This window comes from Petromyzon marinus, chromosome 35 (genome assembly GCF_048934315.1).
Source record: "Petromyzon marinus isolate PM22_M1 ecotype Great Lakes invasive population chromosome 35, UKy_Petmar_22M1.pri1.0, whole genome shotgun sequence".
NCBI classification, from domain to species: domain Eukaryota; kingdom Metazoa; phylum Chordata; class Hyperoartia; order Petromyzontiformes; family Petromyzontidae; genus Petromyzon; species Petromyzon marinus.
In genome coordinates this window covers 11,623,523-11,638,171 of record NC_133701.1, presented here as the reverse complement: position 1 = coordinate 11,638,171, position 14,649 = coordinate 11,623,523, and the positions used below count along the sequence as shown (strand labels likewise).

Below are 14,649 nucleotides of genomic sequence, written 5' to 3'. Positions count from 1 at the left end.
TCTTGCATCCAAAGCGAGAACCATACCCCTAGACCAACAAGCTATCTTTCTGTGCACACAACGCATACATACGAGAACTTGTATTCGAGGCTTCATGTAAAAAGCAGCATGACTTTGAATAGTAAACTGAGAGAGAATAGGATAATGAGTCAAGAAATTGCCCAGATTGAGTCAGGCAAAAACCCTTTCAATTATGCGATTTCTTGAATTGCTTAATTTACACCAATTTTGATTCTTATCATGCTTTCCTCATTGGTGTCAAGTGATTATAATGATATAAATGCAATTGCTATTTTATGGGTGATCGAAGGAGTCCCTACGCTATGTCATTGAAAGCATTGATTGCCCATACCTCAGCATGCTGTGCAGCAAAAGTTGTGAAGATCAAAGCCAGGGCCATTTCAAAATTGACTTGGTCTTTGTCGACCATTCCCCAAGAAAATGGTGATTGGGCTCGTCCGGGATTTGAACCCGGGACCTCTCGCACCCAAAGCGAGAATCATACCCCTAGACCAACGAGCCACTCGTCTGCAACCACTAAATTATGTATAAAAATGAGGTTCAATCAACACTTCGAATATCTCATGAGATGTAACTTTGCTAAGAGATGATGAACATTTTTGTCACAAATAAGTTTTGAAAGTGTTCTTAATACAAGATGTTGCTTGAAAATGCATGGTCATAGACTTGTACGAAAAGCAAAATCACTTTGCTATAACAAAAATAATGAAATGGGAACCAATATTTAATGAGATTTCTAACTTTACTCACCACACACTCTAACACTCTTGAGATGAATAAAAATGAGGTCGCAAAAGTCTCCGCGTATTGTCCTTATGATTGTCTCTTCATCCCAGAAAAATAAAACTACCGGGCTTAGAATCCGGAACTTCTTGCATCCAAAGCGAGAACCATACCCTAAGACCAACAAGCTATCTTTCTGTGCACACAACGCATACATACGAGAACTTGTATTCGAGGCTTCATGTAAAAAGCAGCATGACTTTGAATAGTAAACTGAGAGAGAATAGGATAATGAGTCAAGAATTTGCCCAGATTGAGTCAGGCAAAAACCCTTTCAATTATGCGATTTCTTGAATTGCTTAATTTACACCGATTTTGATTCTAATCATGCTTTCCTCATTGGTGTCAAGTTATTATCATGATATAAAGGCAATTGCTAATTTATGGGTGATCGAAGGAGTCCCTACGCTATGTCATTGAAAGCATTGATTGCCCATACCTCAGCATGCTGTGCAGCAAAAGTTGTGAAGATCAAAGCCAGGGCCATTTCAAAATTTACTTGGTCTTTGTCGACCATTCCCCAAGAAAATGGTGATTGGGCTCGTCCGGGATTTGAACCCGGGACCTCTCGCACCCAAAGCGAGAATAATACCCCTAGACTAACGAACCACTCGTCTCCAACCACTGGATTATGTATAAAAATGAGGTTCAATCAACACTTCGATAATCTCATGAGATGTAACTTTGCTAAGAGATCATGAACATTTTTGTCACAAATAAGCTTTGAAAGTGTTCTTAATACAAGATGTTGCTTGAAAATGCATGGTCATAGACTTGTACGAAAAGCAAAATCACTTTGCTATAACAAAAATAATGAAATGGGAACCAATATTTAATGAGATTTCTAACTTTACTCACCACACACTCTAACACTCTTGAGATGAATAAAAATGAGGTCGCAAAAGTCTCCGCGTATTGTCGTTATGATTGTCTCTTCATCCCAGAAAAATAAAACTACCGGGCTTAGAATCCGGAACTTCTTGCATCCAAAGCGAGAACCATACCCCTAGACCAACAAGCTATCTTTCTGTGCACACAACGCATACATACGAGAACTTGTATTCGAGGCTTCATGTAAAAAGCAGCATGACTTTGAATAGTAAACTGAGAGAGAATAGGATAATGAGTCAAGAAATTGCCCAGATTGAGTTAGGCAAAAACCCTTTCAATTATGCGATTTCTTGAATTGCTTAATTTACACCAATTTTGATTCTTATCATGCTTTACTCATTGGTGTCAAGTGATTATAATGATATAAATGCAATTGCTATTTTATGGGTGATCGAAGGAGTCCCTACGCTATGTCATTGAAAGCATTGATTGCCCATACCTCAGCATGCTGTGCAGCAAAAGTTGTGAAGATCAAAGCCAGGGCCATTTCAAAATTGACTTCGTCTTTGTCGACCATTCCCCAAGAAAATGGTGATTGGGCTCGTCCGGGATTTGAACCCGGGACCTCTCGCACCCAAAACGAGAATCATACCCCTAGACCAACGAGCCACTCGTCTGCAACCACTAAATTATGTATAAAAATGAGGTTCAATCAACACTTCGAATATCTCATGAGATGTAACTTTGCTAAGAGATGATGAACATTTTTGTCACAAATAAGTTTTGAAAGTGTTCTTAATACAAGATGTTGCTTGAAAATGCATGGTCATAGACTTGTACGAAAAGCAAAATCACTTTGCTATAACAAAAATAATGAAATGGGAACCAATATTTAATGAGATTTCTAACTTTACTCACCACACACTCTAACACTCTTGAGATGAATAAAAATGAGGTCGCAAAAGTCTCCGCGTATTGTCCTTATGATTGTCTCTTCATCCCAGAAAAATAAAACTACCGGGCTTAGAATCCGGAACTTCTTGCATCCAAAGCGAGAACCATACCCTAAGACCAACAAGCTATCTTTCTGTGCACACAACGCATACATACGAGAACTTGTATTCGAGGCTTCATGTAAAAAGCAGCATGACTTTGAATAGTAAACTGAGAGAGAATAGGATAATGAGTCAAGAATTTGCCCAGATTGAGTCAGGCAAAAACCCTTTCAATTATGCGATTTCTTGAATTGCTTAATTTACACCGATTTTGATTCTAATCATGCTTTCCTCATTGGTGTCAAGTTATTATCATGATATAAAGGCAATTGCTAATTTATGGGTGATCGAAGGAGTCCCTACGCTATGTCATTGAAAGCATTGATTGCCCATACCTCAGCATGCTGTGCAGCAAAAGTTGTGAAGATCAAAGCCAGGGCCATTTCAAAATTGACTTGGTCTTTGTCGACCATTCCCCAAGAAAATGGTCATTGGGCTCGTCCGGGATTTGAACCCGGGACCTCTCGCACCCAAAGCGAGAATAATACCCCTAGACTAACGAACCACTCGTCTCCAACCACTGGATTATGTATAAAAATGAGGTTCAATCAACACTTCGATAATCTCATGAGATGTAACTTTGCTAAGAGATGATGAACATTTTTGTCACAAATAAGCTTTGAAAGTGTTCTTAATACAAGATGTTGATTGAAAATGCATGTTATAGACTTGTACGAAAAGCAAAATCACTTTGCTATAACAAAAATAATGAAATGGGAACCAATATTTAATGACATTTCTAACTTTACTCACCACACACTCTAACACTCTTGAGATGAATAAAAATGAGGTCGCAAAAGTCTCCGCGTATTGTCCTTATGATTGTCTCTTCATCCCAGAAAAATAAAACTACCGGGCTTAGAATCCGGAACTTCTTGCATCCAAAGCGAGAACCATACCCCTAGACCAACAAGCTATCTTTCTGTGCACACAACGCATACATACGAGAACTTGTATTCGAGGCTTCATGTAAAAAGCAGCATGACTTTGAATAGTAAACTGAGAGAGAATAGGATAATGAGTCAAGAATTTGCCCAGATTGAGTCAGGCAAAAACCCTTTCAATTATGCGATTTCTTGAATTGCTTAATTTACACCAATTTTGATTCTTATCATGCTTTCCTCATTGGTGTCAAATGATTATAATGATATAAATGCAATTGCTATTTTATGGGTGATCGAAGGAGTCCCTACGCTATGTCATTGAAAGCATTGATTGCCCATACCTCAGCATGCTGTGCAGCAAAAGTTGTGAAGATCAAAGCCAGGGCCATTTCAAAATTGACATGGTCTTTGTCGACCATTCCCCAAGAAAATGGTGATTGGGCTCGTCCGGGATTTGCACCCGGGACCTCTCGCACCCAAAGCGAGAATCATACCCCTAGACCAACGAGCCACTCGTCTGCAACCACTGAATTATGTATAAAAATGAGGTTCAATCAACACTTCGAATATCTCATGAGATGTAACTTTGCTAAGAGATGATGAACATTTTTGTCACAAATAAGTTTTGAAAGTGTTCTTAATACAAGATGTTGCTTGAAAATGCATGGTCATAGACTTGTACGAAAAGCAAAATCACTTTGCTATAACAAAAATAATGAAATGGGAACCAATATTTAATGAGATTTCTAACTTTACTCACCACACACTCTAACACTCTTGAGATGAATAAAAATGAGGTCGCAAAAGTCTCCGCGTATTGTCGTTATGATTGTCTCTTCATCCCAGAAAAATAAAACTACCGGGCTTAGAATCCGGAACTTCTTGCATCCAAAGCGAGAACCATACCCCTAGACCAACAAGCTATCTTTCTGTGCACACAACGCATACATACGAGAACTTGTATTCGAGGCTTCATGTAAAAAGCAGCATGACTTTGAATAGTAAACTGAGAGAGAATAGGATAATGAGTCAAGAAATTGCCCAGATTGAGTCAGGCAAAAACCCTTTCAATTATGCGATTTCTTGAATTGCTTAATTTACACCAATTTTGATTCTTATCATGCTTTCCTCATTGGTGTCAAGTGATTATAATGATATAAATGCAATTGCTATTTTATGGGTGATCGAAGGAGTCCCTACGCTATGTCATTGAAAGCATTGATTGCCCATACCTCAGCATGCTGTGCAGCAAAAGTTGTGAAGATCAAAGCCAGGGCCATTTCAAAATTGACTTCGTCTTTGTCGACCATTCCCCAAGAAAATGGTGATTGGGCTCGTCCGGGATTTGCACCCGGGACCTCTCGCACCCAAAGCGAGAATCATACCCCTAGACCAACGAGCCACTCGTCTGCAACCACTGAATTATGTATAAAAATGAGGTTCAATCAACACTTCGAATATCTCATGAGATGTAACTTTGCTAAGAGATGATGAACATTTTTGTCACAAATAAGTTTTGAAAGTGTTCTTAATACAAGATGTTGCTTGAAAATGCATGGTCATAGACTTGTACGAAAAGCAAAATCACTTTGCTATAACAAAAATAATGAAATGGGAACCAATATTTAATGAGATTTCTAACTTTACTCACCACACACTCTAACACTCTTGAGATGAATAAAAATGAGGTCGCAAAAGTCTCCGCGTATTGTCGTTATGATTGTCTCTTCATCCCAGAAAAATAAAACTACCGGGCTTAGAATCCGGAACTTCTTGCATCCAAAGCGAGAACCATACCCCTAGACCAACAAGCTATCTTTCTGTGCACACAACGCATACATACGAGAACTTGTATTCGAGGCTTCATGTAAAAAGCAGCATGACTTTGAATAGTAAACTGAGAGAGAATAGGATAATGAGTCAAGAAATTGCCCAGATTGAGTCAGGCAAAAACCCTTTCAATTATGCGATTTCTTGAATTGCTTAATTTACACCAATTTTGATTCTTATCATGCTTTCCTCATTGGTGTCAAGTGATTATAATGATATAAATGCAATTGCTATTTTATGGGTGATCGAAGGAGTCCCTACGCTATGTCATTGAAAGCATTGATTGCCCATACCTCAGCATGCTGTGCAGCAAAAGTTGTGAAGATCAAAGCCAGGGCCATTTCAAAATTGACTTCGTCTTTGTCGACCATTCCCCAAGAAAATGGTGATTGGGCTCGTCCGGGATTTGAACCCGGGACCTCTCGCACCCAAAGCGAGAATCATACCCCTAGACCAACGAGCCACTCGTCTGCAACCACTGAATTATGTAAAAAAATGAGGTTCAATCAACACTTCGAATATCTCATGAGATGTAACTTTGCTAAGAGATGATGAACATTTTTGTCACAAATAAGTTTTGAAAGTGTTCTTAATACAAGATGTTGCTTGAAAATGCATGGTCATAGACTTGTACGAAAAGCAAAATCACTTTGCTATAACAAAAATAATGAAATGGGAACCAATATTTAATGAGATTTCTAACTTTACTCACCACACACTCTAACACTCTTGAGATGAATAAAAATGAGGTCGCAAAAGTCTCCGCGTATTGTCCTTATGATTGTCTCTTCATCCCAGAAAAATAAAACTACCGGGCTTAGAATCCGGAACTTCTTGCATCCAAAGCGAGAACCATACCCTAAGACCAACAAGCTATCTTTCTGTGCACACAACGCATACATACGAGAACTTGTATTCGAGGCTTCATGTAAAAAGCAGCATGACTTTGAATAGTAAACTGAGAGAGAATAGGATAATGAGTCAAGAATTTGCCCAGATTGAGTCAGGCAAAAACCCTTTCAATTATGCGATTTCTTGAATTGCTTAATTTACACCGATTTTGATTCTAATCATGCTTTCCTCATTGGTGTCAAGTTATTATCATGATATAAAGGCAATTGCTAATTTATGGGTGATCGAAGGAGTCCCTACGCTATGTCATTGAAAGCATTGATTGCCCATACCTCAGCATGCTGTGCAGCAAAAGTTGTGAAGATCAAAGCCAGGGCCATTTCAAAATTGACTTGGTCTTTGTCGACCATTCCCCAAGAAAATGGTCATTGGGCTCGTCCGGGATTTGAACCCGGGACCTCTCGCACCCAAAGCGAGAATAATACCCCTAGACTAACGAACCACTCGTCTCCAACCACTGGATTATGTATAAAAATGAGGTTCAATCAACACTTCGATAATCTCATGAGATGTAACTTTGCTAAGAGATGATGAACATTTTTGTCACAAATAAGCTTTGAAAGTGTTCTTAATACAAGATGTTGATTGAAAATGCATGTTATAGACTTGTACGAAAAGCAAAATCACTTTGCTATAACAAAAATAATGAAATGGGAACCAATATTTAATGACATTTCTAACTTTACTCACCACACACTCTAACACTCTTGAGATGAATAAAAATGAGGTCGCAAAAGTCTCCGCGTATTGTCCTTATGATTGTCTCTTCATCCCAGAAAAATAAAACTACCGGGCTTAGAATCCGGAACTTCTTGCATCCAAAGCGAGAACCATACCCCTAGACCAACAAGCTATCTTTCTGTGCACACAACGCATACATACGAGAACTTGTATTCGAGGCTTCATGTAAAAAGCAGCATGACTTTGAATAGTAAACTGAGAGAGAATAGGATAATGAGTCAAGAATTTGCCCAGATTGAGTCAGGCAAAAACCCTTTCAATTATGCGATTTCTTGAATTGCTTAATTTACACCAATTTTGATTCTTATCATGCTTTCCTCATTGGTGTCAAGTGATTATAATGATATAAATGCAATTGCTATTTTATGGGTGATCGAAGGAGTCCCTACGCTATGTCATTGAAAGCATTGATTGCCCATACCTCAGCATGCTGTGCAGCAAAAGTTGTGAAGATCAAAGCCAGGGCCATTTCAAAATTGACTTGGTCTTTGTCGATCATTCCCCAAGAAAATGGTGATTGGGCTCGTCCGGGATTTGAACCCGGGACCTCTCGCACCCAAAGCGAGAATCATACCCCTAGACCAACGAGCCACTCGTCTGCAACCACTGAATTATGTAAAAAAATGAGGTTCAATCAACACTTCGAATATCTCATGAGATGTAACTTTGCTAAGAGATGATGAACATTTTTGTCACAAATAAGTTTTGAAAGTGTTCTTAATACAAGATGTTGCTTGAAAATGCATGGTCATAGACTTGTACGAAAAGCAAAATCACTTTGCTATAACAAAAATAATGAAATGGGAACCAATATTTAATGAGATTTCTAACTTTACTCACCACACACTCTAACACTCTTGAGATGAATAAAAATGAGGTCGCAAAAGTCTCCGCGTATTGTCCTTATGATTGTCTCTTCATCCCAGAAAAATAAAACTACCGGGCTTAGAATCCGGAACTTCTTGCATCCAAAGCGAGAACCATACCCTAAGACCAACAAGCTATCTTTCTGTGCACACAACGCATACATACGAGAACTTGTATTCGAGGCTTCATGTAAAAAGCAGCATGACTTTGAATAGTAAACTGAGAGAGAATAGGATAATGAGTCAAGAATTTGCCCAGATTGAGTCAGGCAAAAACCCTTTCAATTATGCGATTTCTTGAATTGCTTAATTTACACCGATTTTGATTCTAATCATGCTTTCCTCATTGGTGTCAAGTTATTATCATGATATAAAGGCAATTGCTAATTTATGGGTGATCGAAGGAGTCCCTACGCTATGTCATTGAAAGCATTGATTGCCCATACCTCAGCATGCTGTGCAGCAAAAGTTGTGAAGATCAAAGCCAGGGCCATTTCAAAATTGACTTGGTCTTTGTCGACCATTCCCCAAGAAAATGGTCATTGGGCTCGTCCGGGATTTGAACCCGGGACCTCTCGCACCCAAAGCGAGAATAATACCCCTAGACTAACGAACCACTCGTCTCCAACCACTGGATTATGTATAAAAATGAGGTTCAATCAACACTTCGATAATCTCATGAGATGTAACTTTGCTAAGAGATGATGAACATTTTTGTCACAAATAAGCTTTGAAAGTGTTCTTAATACAAGATGTTGATTGAAAATGCATGTTATAGACTTGTACGAAAAGCAAAATCACTTTGCTATAACAAAAATAATGAAATGGGAACCAATATTTAATGACATTTCTAACTTTACTCACCACACACTCTAACACTCTTGAGATGAATAAAAATGAGGTCGCAAAAGTCTCCGCGTATTGTCCTTATGATTGTCTCTTCATCCCAGAAAAATAAAACTACCGGGCTTAGAATCCGGAACTTCTTGCATCCAAAGCGAGAACCATACCCCTAGACCAACAAGCTATCTTTCTGTGCACACAACGCATACATACGAGAACTTGTATTCGAGGCTTCATGTAAAAAGCAGCATGACTTTGAATAGTAAACTGAGAGAGAATAGGATAATGAGTCAAGAATTTGCCCAGATTGAGTCAGGCAAAAACCCTTTCAATTATGCGATTTCTTGAATTGCTTAATTTACACCAATTTTGATTCTTATCATGCTTTCCTCATTGGTGTCAAGTGATTATAATGATATAAATGCAATTGCTATTTTATGGGTGATCGAAGGAGTCCCTACGCTATGTCATTGAAAGCATTGATTGCCCATACCTCAGCATGCTGTGCAGCAAAAGTTGTGAAGATCAAAGCCAGGGCCATTTCAAAATTGACTTGGTCTTTGTCGACCATTCCCCAAGAAAATGGTGATTGGGCTCGTCCGGGATTTGAACCCGGGACCTCTCGCACCCAAAGCGAGAATCATACCCCTAGACCAACGAGCCACTCGTCTGCAACCACTGAATTATGTATAAAAATGAGGTTCAATCAACACTTCGAATATCTCATGAGATGTAACTTTGCTAAGAGATGATGAACATTTTTGTCACAAATAAGTTTTGAAAGTGTTCTTAATACAAGATGTTGCTTGAAAATGCATGGTCATAGACTTGTACGAAAAGCAAAATCACTTTGCTATAACAAAAATAATGAAATGGGAACCAATATTTAATGAGATTTCTAACTTTACTCACCACACACTCTAACACTCTTGAGATGAATAAAAATGAGGTCGCAAAAGTCTCCGCGTATTGTCCTTATGATTGTCTCTTCATCCCAGAAAAATAAAACTACCGGGCTTAGAATCCGGAACTTCTTGCATCCAAAGCGAGAACCATACCCTAAGACCAACAAGCTATCTTTCTGTGCACACAACGCATACATACGAGAACTTGTATTCGAGGCTTCATGTAAAAAGCAGCATGACTTTGAATAGTAAACTGAGAGAGAATAGGATAATGAGTCAAGAATTTGCCCAGATTGAGTCAGGCAAAAACCCTTTCAATTATGCGATTTCTTGAATTGCTTAATTTACACCGATTTTGATTCTAATCATGCTTTCCTCATTGGTGTCAAGTTATTATCATGATATAAAGGCAATTGCTAATTTATGGGTGATCGAAGGAGTCCCTACGCTATGTCATTGAAAGCATTGATTGCCCATACCTCAGCATGCTGTGCAGCAAAAGTTGTGAAGATCAAAGCCAGGTCCATTTCAAAATTGACTTGGTCTTTGTCGACCATTCCCCAAGAAAATGGTCATTGGGCTCGTCCGGGATTTGAACCCGGGACCTCTCGCACCCAAAGCGAGAATAATACCCCTAGACTAACGAACCACTCGTCTCCAACCACTGGATTATGTATAAAAATGAGGTTCAATCAACACTTCGATAATCTCATGAGATGTAACTTTGCTAAGAGATGATGAACATTTTTGTCACAAATAAGCTTTGAAAGTGTTCTTAATACAAGATGTTGATTGAAAATGCATGTTATAGACTTGTACGAAAAGCAAAATCACTTTGCTATAACAAAAATAATGAAATGGGAACCAATATTTAATGACATTTCTAACTTTACTCACCACACACTCTAACACTCTTGAGATGAATAAAAATGAGGTCGCAAAAGTCTCCGCGTATTGTCCTTATGATTGTCTCTTCATCCCAGAAAAATAAAACTACCGGGCTTAGAATCCGGAACTTCTTGCATCCAAAGCGAGAACCATACCCCTAGACCAACAAGCTATCTTTCTGTGCACACAACGCATACATACGAGAACTTGTATTCGAGGCTTCATGTAAAAAGCAGCATGACTTTGAATAGTAAACTGAGAGAGAATAGGATAATGAGTCAAGAATTTGCCCAGATTGAGTCAGGCAAAAACCCTTTCAATTATGCGATTTCTTGAATTGCTTAATTTACACCAATTTTGATTCTTATCATGCTTTCCTCATTGGTGTCAAGTGATTATAATGATATAAATGCAATTGCTATTTTATGGGTGATCGAAGGAGTCCCTACGCTATGTCATTGAAAGCATTGATTGCCCATACCTCAGCATGCTGTGCAGCAAAAGTTGTGAAGATCAAAGCCAGGGCCATTTCAAAATTGACTTGGTCTTTGTCGACCATTCCCCAAGAAAATGGTGATTGGGCTCGTCCGGGATTTGAACCCGGGACCTCTCGCACCCAAAGCGAGAATCATACCCCTAGACCAACGAGCCACTCGTCTGGAACCACTGAATTATGTATAAAAATGAGGTTCAATCAACACTTCGAATATCTCATGAGATGTAACTTTGCTAAGAGATGATGAACATTTTTGTCACAAATAAGTTTTGAAAGTGTTCTTAATACAAGATGTTGCTTGAAAATGCATGGTCATAGACTTGTACGAAAAGCAAAATCACTTTGCTATAACAAAAATAATGAAATGGGAACCAATATTTAATGAGATTTCTAACTTTACTCACCACACACTCTAACACTCTTGAGATGAATAAAAATGAGGTCGCAAAAGTCTCCGCGTATTGTCCTTATGATTGTCTCTTCATCCCAGAAAAATAAAACTACCGGGCTTAGAATCCGGAACTTCTTGCATCCAAAGCGAGAACCATACCCTAAGACCAACAAGCTATCTTTCTGTGCACACAACGCATACATACGAGAACTTGTATTCGAGGCTTCATGTAAAAAGCAGCATGACTTTGAATAGTAAACTGAGAGAGAATAGGATAATGAGTCAAGAATTTGCCCAGATTGAGTCAGGCAAAAACCCTTTCAATTATGCGATTTCTTGAATTGCTTAATTTACACCGATTTTGATTCTAATCATGCTTTCCTCATTGGTGTCAAGTTATTATCATGATATAAAGGCAATTGCTAATTTATGGGTGATCGAAGGAGTCCCTACGCTATGTCATTGAAAGCATTGATTGCCCATACCTCAGCATGCTGTGCAGCAAAAGTTGTGAAGATCAAAGCCAGGTCCATTTCAAAATTGACTTGGTCTTTGTCGACCATTCCCCAAGAAAATGGTCATTGGGCTCGTCCGGGATTTGAACCCGGGACCTCTCGCACCCAAAGCGAGAATAATACCCCTAGACTAACGAACCACTCGTCTCCAACCACTGGATTATGTATAAAAATGAGGTTCAATCAACACTTCGATAATCTCATGAGATGTAACTTTGCTAAGAGATGATGAACATTTTTGTCACAAATAAGCTTTGAAAGTGTTCTTAATACAAGATGTTGATTGAAAATGCATGTTATAGACTTGTACGAAAAGCAAAATCACTTTGCTATAACAAAAATAATGAAATGGGAACCAATATTTAATGACATTTCTAACTTTACTCACCACACACTCTAACACTCTTGAGATGAATAAAAATGAGGTCGCAAAAGTCTCCGCGTATTGTCCTTATGATTGTCTCTTCATCCCAGAAAAATAAAACTACCGGGCTTAGAATCCGGAACTTCTTGCATCCAAAGCGAGAACCATACCCCTAGACCAACAAGCTATCTTTCTGTGCACACAACGCATACATACGAGAACTTGTATTCGAGGCTTCATGTAAAAAGCAGCATGACTTTGAATAGTAAACTGAGAGAGAATAGGATAATGAGTCAAGAATTTGCCCAGATTGAGTCAGGCAAAAACCCTTTCAATTATGCGATTTCTTGAATTGCTTAATTTACACCAATTTTGATTCTTATCATGCTTTCCTCATTGGTGTCAAGTGATTATAATGATATAAATGCAATTGCTATTTTATGGGTGATCGAAGGAGTCCCTACGCTATGTCATTGAAAGCATTGATTGCCCATACCTCAGCATGCTGTGCAGCAAAAGTTGTGAAGATCAAAGCCAGGTCCATTTCAAAATTGACTTGGTCTTTGTCGACCATTCCCCAAGAAAATGGTCATTGGGCTCGTCCGGGATTTGAACCCGGGACCTCTCGCACCCAAAGCGAGAATAATACCCCTAGACTAACGAACCACTCGTCTCCAACCACTGGATTATGTATAAAAATGAGGTTCAATCAACACTTCGATAATCTCATGAGATGTAACTTTGCTAAGAGATGATGAACATTTTTGTCACAAATAAGCTTTGAAAGTGTTCTTAATACAAGATGTTGATTGAAAATGCATGTTATAGACTTGTACGAAAAGCAAAATCACTTTGCTATAACAAAAATAATGAAATGGGAACCAATATTTAATGACATTTCTAACTTTACTCACCACACACTCTAACACTCTTGAGATGAATAAAAATGAGGTCGCAAAAGTCTCCGCGTATTGTCCTTATGATTGTCTCTTCATCCCAGAAAAATAAAACTACCGGGCTTAGAATCCGGAACTTCTTGCATCCAAAGCGAGAACCATACCCCTAGACCAACAAGCTATCTTTCTGTGCACACAACGCATACATACGAGAACTTGTATTCGAGGCTTCATGTAAAAAGCAGCATGACTTTGAATAGTAAACTGAGAGAGAATAGGATAATGAGTCAAGAATTTGCCCAGATTGAGTCAGGCAAAAACCCTTTCAATTATGCGATTTCTTGAATTGCTTAATTTACACCAATTTTGATTCTTATCATGCTTTCCTCATTGGTGTCAAGTGATTATAATGATATAAATGCAATTGCTATTTTATGGGTGATCGAAGGAGTCCCTACGCTATGTCATTGAAAGCATTGATTGCCCATACCTCAGCATGCTGTGCAGCAAAAGTTGTGAAGATCAAAGCCAGGGCCATTTCAAAATTGACTTGGTCTTTGTCGACCATTCCCCAAGAAAATGGTGATTGGGTTCGTCCGGGATTTGAACCCGGGACCTCTCGCACCCAAAGCGAGAATCATACCCCTAGACCAACGAGCCACTCGTCTGCAACCACTGAATTATGTATAAAAATGAGGTTCAATCAACACTTCGAATATCTCATGAGATGTAACTTTGCTAAGAGATGATGAACATTTTTGTCACAAATAAGTTTTGAAAGTGTTCTTAATACAAGATGTTGCTTGAAAATGCATGGTCATAGACTTGTACGAAAAGCAAAATCACTTTGCTATAACAAAAATAATGAAATGGGAACCAATATTTAATGAGATTTCTAACTTTACTCACCACACACTCTAACACTCTTGAGATGAATAAAAATGAGGTCGCAAAAGTCTCCGCGTATTGTCGTTATGATTGTCTCTTCATCCCAGAAAAATAAAACTACCGGGCTTAGAATCCGGAACTTCTTGCATCCAAAGCGAGAACCATACCCCTAGACCAACAAGCTATCTTTCTGTGCACACAACGCATACATACGAGAACTTGTATTCGAGGCTTCATGTAAAAAGCAGCATGACTTTGAATAGTAAACTGAGAGAGAATAGGATAATGAGTCAAGAAATTGCCCAGATTGAGTCAGGCAAAAACCCTTTCAATTATGCGATTTCTTGAATTGCTTAATTTACACCAATTTTGATTCTTATCATGCTTTCCTCATTGGTGTCAAGTGATTATAATGATATAAATGCAATTGCTATTTTATGGGTGATCGAAGGAGTCCCTACGCTATGTCATTGAAAGCATTGATTGCCCATACCTCAGCATGCTGTGCAGCAAAAGTTGTGAAGATCAAAGCCAGGGCCA

General features: G+C 38.7%; 16 non-coding genes across 16 annotated transcripts; all 16 read right to left on the bottom strand.

The window, feature by feature from the left end:
- Positions 1–450: 450 nt before the first annotated feature.
- Positions 451–522, bottom strand: TRNAP-UGG (transfer RNA proline (anticodon UGG)). Its single transcript has one exon. It is a non-coding gene; the product is annotated as a tRNA-Pro (tRNA).
- An 819-nt stretch (positions 523–1,341) lies between these two features.
- On the bottom strand, positions 1,342–1,413 carry TRNAP-UGG (transfer RNA proline (anticodon UGG)). The gene has a single exon. It is a non-coding gene; the product is annotated as a tRNA-Pro (tRNA).
- Positions 1,414–2,232: 819 nt separating this feature from the next.
- Positions 2,233–2,304, bottom strand: TRNAP-UGG (transfer RNA proline (anticodon UGG)). The gene has a single exon. It is a non-coding gene; the product is annotated as a tRNA-Pro (tRNA).
- Positions 2,305–3,123: 819 nt separating this feature from the next.
- TRNAP-UGG (transfer RNA proline (anticodon UGG)) lies at positions 3,124–3,195 on the bottom strand. Its single transcript has one exon. It is a non-coding gene; the product is annotated as a tRNA-Pro (tRNA).
- An 818-nt stretch (positions 3,196–4,013) lies between these two features.
- Positions 4,014–4,085, bottom strand: TRNAP-UGG (transfer RNA proline (anticodon UGG)). Its single transcript has one exon. It is a non-coding gene; the product is annotated as a tRNA-Pro (tRNA).
- Positions 4,086–4,904: 819 nt separating this feature from the next.
- TRNAP-UGG (transfer RNA proline (anticodon UGG)) lies at positions 4,905–4,976 on the bottom strand. Its single transcript has one exon. It is a non-coding gene; the product is annotated as a tRNA-Pro (tRNA).
- An 819-nt stretch (positions 4,977–5,795) lies between these two features.
- TRNAP-UGG (transfer RNA proline (anticodon UGG)) lies at positions 5,796–5,867 on the bottom strand. The gene has a single exon. It is a non-coding gene; the product is annotated as a tRNA-Pro (tRNA).
- An 819-nt stretch (positions 5,868–6,686) lies between these two features.
- Positions 6,687–6,758, bottom strand: TRNAP-UGG (transfer RNA proline (anticodon UGG)). Its single transcript has one exon. It is a non-coding gene; the product is annotated as a tRNA-Pro (tRNA).
- Positions 6,759–7,576: 818 nt separating this feature from the next.
- On the bottom strand, positions 7,577–7,648 carry TRNAP-UGG (transfer RNA proline (anticodon UGG)). The gene has a single exon. It is a non-coding gene; the product is annotated as a tRNA-Pro (tRNA).
- Positions 7,649–8,467: 819 nt separating this feature from the next.
- TRNAP-UGG (transfer RNA proline (anticodon UGG)) lies at positions 8,468–8,539 on the bottom strand. Its single transcript has one exon. It is a non-coding gene; the product is annotated as a tRNA-Pro (tRNA).
- An 818-nt stretch (positions 8,540–9,357) lies between these two features.
- TRNAP-UGG (transfer RNA proline (anticodon UGG)) lies at positions 9,358–9,429 on the bottom strand. The gene has a single exon. It is a non-coding gene; the product is annotated as a tRNA-Pro (tRNA).
- An 819-nt stretch (positions 9,430–10,248) lies between these two features.
- On the bottom strand, positions 10,249–10,320 carry TRNAP-UGG (transfer RNA proline (anticodon UGG)). Its single transcript has one exon. It is a non-coding gene; the product is annotated as a tRNA-Pro (tRNA).
- Positions 10,321–11,138: 818 nt separating this feature from the next.
- On the bottom strand, positions 11,139–11,210 carry TRNAP-UGG (transfer RNA proline (anticodon UGG)). The gene has a single exon. It is a non-coding gene; the product is annotated as a tRNA-Pro (tRNA).
- Positions 11,211–12,029: 819 nt separating this feature from the next.
- TRNAP-UGG (transfer RNA proline (anticodon UGG)) lies at positions 12,030–12,101 on the bottom strand. The gene has a single exon. It is a non-coding gene; the product is annotated as a tRNA-Pro (tRNA).
- Positions 12,102–12,919: 818 nt separating this feature from the next.
- TRNAP-UGG (transfer RNA proline (anticodon UGG)) lies at positions 12,920–12,991 on the bottom strand. Its single transcript has one exon. It is a non-coding gene; the product is annotated as a tRNA-Pro (tRNA).
- An 818-nt stretch (positions 12,992–13,809) lies between these two features.
- TRNAP-UGG (transfer RNA proline (anticodon UGG)) lies at positions 13,810–13,881 on the bottom strand. Its single transcript has one exon. It is a non-coding gene; the product is annotated as a tRNA-Pro (tRNA).
- Positions 13,882–14,649: the final 768 nt, after the last annotated feature.